Here is a 7,198-nt window from a genome sequence, read left to right as displayed (position 1 = left end):
TTAAGTGAGGTCAACCCAAGTGAACTATGTATCAAATTTCAAAGCAATCGGACTCACAGTTTCAGAGAAGAAGGCAATTGTTGATGGACAACAGACAGACGGACGGCGGCGACAGAAAACCTGCCTATTTGATAAGCTCCACATTGCTTACAGCAGAGCTAAACATACACACAAAAAACACCACAGAACAGAAGTAAATCACCAGCACACACAACAAAGTCAAATTAATGAAAAAAAGATATATGAACCTCTGGCACCAAAACCAAGAAGTGATGTCAGTGGTTTCAAAAATAGTAAGGGTCCCAAATTCGACAAAGTGAGCGTCGAACTGAGCGTGGAAAATGACAAAGTGAGCGTCGAACTGAGCGTTGGAAATGGCAAAGTGAGCGTCGAACTGAGCGTCGAACTGAGCGTTGAAAACTGACAAAGTGAGTGTCAAACAGCGTTTGATACAAAGTAAGCGTCAAACTGGGCGAAAAAAAGAAGAACCGAGTGCTAAAATGTAGCGAATATGCGAAATATAGCTCGCATGGGTGCTCAGTTAGCGCGTACTGGATAGTACACGATTTGCCAGTTGGCTAATAAAAACGTGTTTACAATGATGCGCGCAATATTGGTGTCGTAATTACAGTTAATTACAGTTTACTCTTCGTAGTCAAAAAGAATAAGAGATAGGAGTCAAGGTCCTGCAGTCGACGGACCTCGATGGAGCAATGTCAATCACTATAGTGTGCATGTATGTGAGTTGACAAATGGCAGGCAGAGCGAGGTCAAATATACGTCATTCTCTATGGGTTGACCGAGACTGAAAAGTTTTCAGCCGATCATAAGCTTACGCCTGAAGCCGAAAAAATAACTGTAACTTTCACTTTTTTGGGTGAAAGATGTTCTTTCACATTGCTTTAATTCTGAAACATTTGTCATGATAAGACATTGTTCGGCAATCGTGATGTCAAATGGATAGAAAATCATAGTCATCACATGCACAGAATCCCATGTCCAAAAAACGATCATCGCATAGAGTGTCACGTTCAGCAAACGATTCCTAGACAATGTGTTTATTCAGGCAACGTCTAAATTGACCTTTCAACATCAAGAGTCTTTGGATAACAAGTCTGATTTATGTAGAATCATTATTGAACGTACGCGAACTGTATGTCAGTCAAGTTCAGCCACGCTGACAGGACTTCAAACAAATCAAGTTCATGGAATTTTCAGTGCTGCAGCAGGCTCAACCCTCTGAGCATAGGGAACCCAGGCGTCTGGTTGTTGTTGTTGTTGTTGTTTGTATTGTTGTTTATGTTTATTGGTCGTGTTGTTGTTGTTGACCAATAAAATTCAACGAACATAACTGTTGTGTTGTTGTTAATGTTTCAAGCGTAACGTAGATGTCATAAGAAACGCTACAAGGACACTTGGCCCGATACAACTGCCGGCCATCTGCTAACGCGTACACTCTCTTCATACACTTAAACAGTGTGTAATTCTAAAAAATGACAGGAAAATTCATAGAAAATTGGTAAAATGTCCCTCAAAAATTTTGTTGGGAAAAATCGCCGTCATGGATATACAAAAAATGGTACCGGTGAGCGGCGTCGCTTGACAAAAACGTCGGCATTTTATGGCGATCAGCGCAGAAATGATCTGAGAAATTTTACTGTGCAGCTACAATAGTCCACAGACACATTCATTCAAAATCATCAAAATGCAGAGTGATTTTTATCTAGAGAAGCGTGGTCCGTAGCGGCACATATCCCGGGCCCCGTCGCGACTATGGTAATATCGATGCGTGCAGAGCCGTAAACTACGTCGATATGTCGGTCAATTTATATTTTCCTTGATTATTTCATAGTGATCGCGCCAACTAGATTTGCAATATCTCTATCACTCTGTAAAAAACTACAATGCTATCAACACAAGACATAACATTGGTGTCGTGTGATAAACACATAAATATTTCTAGTTTATTCCTTGCTTACATTCATCGTTCTGTTTGCTCAAAGTTCAAAGAATATCTACCATACTGTAATCTTGAATGCAGAGCTTTGGACTTCAAAACAATTATACCAGCAGCGTATTTTATTGACACGAACTTTATAGCAGAATGCTTTCTTTATTGAACGTGTTTATGAAGTGATGATAAACTTGATCGTAAACTTGCTCCAAGTCTGTAGGCGTATACATATCAAACTGGCATAAATTTAAGGAATAAACTTCGCCTACCCGGTTGTTCGCATGTCGGGTTGGTGATAGGCTGTTACGTAGTTGTGGGTTGAACGATGTGGCTAAAACGTCGCAACCCATCGTAGTAGTTAGCCAATTCTAACTTGTAATTTCAGTGCCTTCTTTATTGAGTACAAGGGACATTCATGCTGCTATCAAATATAGATAAAAATAGACACGACAAATTGTCCCCAGACGCGATGTCGATATTTGCTATCATGGAATGGCTCTACCGATGTATGACCAGAGTTTTACTTCCCGATCTCGCACAAATCGAACAAATTTGGATGTCGTAATTAACTTGAACTTTACATCTGATAAATTGTCAACTATTTTTTTGACATCGATTACACCTAAGACATGTTAGGGGGTGTTCGTGAAATGCACCTTTTGTTCGGTATTTAGTTTGCAATATTTTACAGACGGAAGAGAACTGAACATACGCAACAGTGACAACGTACTAGTTTATTTGACCAAGACGTAGATGTACACGCTCTCTCTCTCTCTCTCTCTCTCTCTCTCTCCCCTCTCAAAAAATACTGCAAACTGTAGCCGTTCATGCCATTTACCGATGTGCCTGCGGTATTTCCGCGATCATTAGGAGTAGAAGAGGTATGAATGATTCACTTCCAGTCTGTGGTAAATGACTTTTCATGAATATTCAGTCTCTGAGCAGCGGTAATCCTGGCGGTAAGCAAGGCAGAGGTATAAAAATGATAATTGTCATGGCCTTGAAGCGAAATCTGTTCGGAAAGATTGTCTACCTGAAACAGGGCAACAGTAACAGGGAATGTCAACTCATACCAAATCATCAGGCGGGATTGACGACTCATTGGGTAACGCCATAGTGAATGTAAACATCGACCTGGCGGGACGCGATCTCACAGCTGATGGCAAAATTAATTATACCACATCCTATCGTTGGAGGCGCCATCACGCTCAGTTTGACGCTCACTTTGACGCTCAGTTTAACATTTTCCACAAAGTGCTCGATCGCTCAGTTTGACGCTCAGTTTGACCACAGGTGTCCGGAGTTGCCGGTGTACATGCATAGAGAGAATGGGAAGGTTTGACACGATTTTGCCCGCCGGACCGTGAATCCAAACAAATAAGGAGTTTATAGTCAAATAAAAGATCTAACGCCGATAGCGAAATACCTCTTGCCTTTAACGCTCAAGTTTCAAGTGGGCAAACTAGCATTTAGTCTCAATATCGGCCCAAAACTCCTGGTAACCCCGTTCATCAGGCTGTTACGTACGGCAGCCATTTAATAACCAGATCTTCCCATAGTGCAGTGCGGGCATTAGCATTCGACATGAACCCGTGACCCGCAACCGCTAAATTTAAATCCACTATCAAACGGGCTACAAGTATTGGTGCAAACAACGTCCAGCTTTGCGTTTTTCACAAACTCAAGTCATGGGAAAGTTTACCATTGTTACGTTTGTTTTGATCGTGCAAAGGTCAGGAGTTCATCACTTATGCGCGCTGAACCATGGGTAATTTGTCCGTTTCAAAATGGCTGACGTACGTAACAGCCTGAGGATGTACGTAACCAGGAATTTAGGCCAAAAGAGAGACTAAATAACGATTAACACGTCTCAGGGTTGGACATTAAACGTCAAAGGTATTTATCTGTCGGAGGAAGGTAGTTTTTTGACTGCATGCGTTGATATACGTGGATTTTTATTGTCTACAGGATTCCGGAGGGCAAAATCGTGTCAGACCTTCCCATTCTCTCTATGCATGTACACCGGCAACTCCGGACACCTGTGAGTTTGACGCTCAGTTTGCCATTTTCCACAAAGTGCTCGATCGAGCACTTTGACGCTCACTTTGTCAATTTTTGGGGTCTTACATACTCGCATTCTAAAACATTGAAGATGTTGTGAGGAGATGTTTAAAACATTACAGTGAAATTTAATCAAGACTTACAAAATATCACGAGTCAATTTGTGATATCAGTTGTAACTGAAAGTATTCTGACCACTAGGGGTTTGTGTGGAATAGTGTAACATTATAAGTTTTACCTCAAGAAGAGCATCACTAGCAAATAATTACTTCTCTTTCAAATCAACAGTTTTCAATGACAGCAGGGATATGCTGCATTTTATTCACTACCCCCTACACTGAAATTCTCATTTTCTTTGACGGATGAACCACTTTTCTTTTTTTGTAGATGGGAATGTAAATGGTAATGGATCCCAAGAGTTTAAACAGTTGACAGTTCAACCCGATAGAAATATTGATAATTGCATAAAATTCACACATAGTCTAATCTGATTTGACAAGGCCAATTTCTTACATGACTGCAAGTCTGTTATTTTGTCTGATTTTTGTTTATGTATTTGTTTATTCTGTGATAACTTTGTTTGCCATTCAGATCACAGAATCACTGTGCAAACAATGTACGCAATCCTTATGTTATACGGATAAATATTCGGGTCAATATGGCACACAACTGGTTCGTAAAACAGGTTTGACATAGATTGTCTATCTCATCAACACTGTGCAATATGGATTATAAAGCCTTCTGTACCAGTCATTTTAGTCTCTGACTTTGACATCATGAGCGAAAGTTTCATCCAACCTTTGAAAATATACTTTTCTAAACACTCCTGGATTTATCAGAGATTATCTCTATCCTATTAAAATCAAGTGATGGTGGTAACAAATAAAGCACACATACAAATATGTATGGAAATACAGTGTCACAAATTTTTATAAATGTTTGTGCAATGGCTTTTTTTTACCATGATCCATGTGGATTAAGGATTAACCTATTCTAATATTATCTTTCTTGTAAAATACATTTTCAAATATTGAAATACGATGCTGTCCTTTTTCTGTTGTTCATGTTTGTAATTGATAATACTTTTCATTAGTCATATTTGATGCAGAGAATATTAAATACACATTGATAATAATTATGCAGAAATCCTGTACAATGCTGTAATAAAATTGACAATTTGAACAATGTATCTTTGTGAGTATATCCGTCTACCGTATGTGTATCTGAATGTGTCATGTACATGTTTGTATGAAACAACTTGTGGCAAGATACAGTTTGTAAATCTAAAAAGGGAGTTTTCTACTTACTAATAGATACTTTAATTGAGTAATGTTGGTACATATTTTGCTGATCCTACTTATGTTTTGTGTATGTGTTTCCGTGTCTTTTGTATCAGTGGTTGGTGGGGTTTAGCAAAGTCCTAATTGATGTTTTGAATACAGCGCCTTTGATATACTGAACATTATGGTACATTGACATACTGAGTAAATTTGTTACAGAGAAAGCTCTCCAAATGCAGGGAAGTAAAAAAAGTGATTGATTGGGGTCAATGGCTGACTTGTAGGTCAGTTTCTACTCTGAAGGAATGTTTGTATTAGCCCTCTTAAATACACTAGAGATGTCATTATTCTTCAGTAGGCTATGACTTCATTGCTATATCTAGAATATTCAGCCATTTATGGTGACATTGTTCACTGAACAAGTATGCTCTCTCGGTACAATTCTGACACAAGGAGTGGTGACTAGTTAAAACGTACATGCACTTGACAAACAGACGTCATAGCATTTAGGTGAGCTCTAGGAGATTCCACTCTATATCAATTTACAGAGCACAAATTCACATACCAGTATGGCATTGTTAGTATGTTACACTAGGGAAACTTGCATAGCCGTGGATTTCAATCACTGTTTTTATTTCAATTTGTCAAGAAGTGTTTGTTGTTCAAAAACCTGTCAGCAGTTGAACTTTCAACAATCAATATTGTTGAAGGAAGTTCATATATGAACCTTATCATCAGATTTTTGCTCTTCACAACATTTTTTATTGAGAGTAGGAGAAGGCATTTGGTCAAACAAAATGAGACTCATGGGCATATCTTAATTATCAGGGGTCTTTAATTTTGTTTAGATCAACAGTCTTTTTCATGTATCTTGAGTAACATCTGTATTTAATTCTATAGGGAAAGCACCCTGATTTGTATGATACATCATGCCCAGGTACACTTTGTCCTAAATACATGTATAAGCATTTGGCAGCACAGCTGACTCACAATGTAACAATGGTCCTCCTCCCCTCTTCACTAGGACATTCCAACTTACTGCAATTATTACATGTTGTTACATGTTGTACATGTTGTTATATGTACATGTTTCATTCTTCTTTCATTCTTGTATATCTCTCTGTTCTGATCTATGAGGCAACGATGAAGCTGCTGACATCAGTTGATATTTCAGTGGAAAGCTAGAGCAAAATATAAAGTGTCTTACGCCCTCTTTTTTGAATGATGGGTATTGAACTGAAAGAATATTATTGGAACAGTTTGGTCGTGTGATGGTACATAAGCCAAACCATCACCGCTTGCTCAGCTTCACATATTGTGTTTTCATCGTGAAATTTACCTAAAACTTTACCAAAGGCCAAGAAAAGTGAAAAGTTTGTTTCTCATTCTCATGAGTATCAATTCAGACAAACCACGTCAACCCTTTTTTTGCTGCTCATGAGGAAATAAAACTTAAAAAAAACCCACAAAAATACCCAACGATAGTGCGCCACACATGGTAGAAAAGTTAAATAACTGTAGGCATGTGCAGTGTACAGTTCTGAATGATGCATGGTGTATGTTGAAGATAAATATGCTGATTCCATACAAGTAAGGGCCAGGTCCAAAGTATTGATATCCTTTGTCTGGTCGATGTAAATGCCTAATCTTCTTTGACAAAAGTGTATCAAGTCCTCAAACAGGGATGTAGAAAATTTTGGTCACACATGGCAAAATAAAAGTACTGGTGGTTACAAGTGGTGTGTGAGTGCACAAAGTTTGTGCAAAATGTCTTGATTTTTTACTAAAACTAAATTTTCACAGCCGGCAAATTTAGCCAACAGCCGGTTGTTTTTGCCGGCTACCAGCTATTTTCTACATCCCTGCACAAGAGGAGTTTTTTCCATTGGTGACTAATTTATCA

Source organism: Ptychodera flava (genome assembly GCF_041260155.1).
Source record: "Ptychodera flava strain L36383 chromosome 23 unlocalized genomic scaffold, AS_Pfla_20210202 Scaffold_24__1_contigs__length_23054250_pilon, whole genome shotgun sequence".
Lineage (NCBI taxonomy): Eukaryota > Metazoa > Hemichordata > Enteropneusta > Ptychoderidae > Ptychodera > Ptychodera flava.
The sequence above is the reverse complement of the archived record's forward strand: the minus strand, read 5'-3'. Positions refer to the sequence as shown.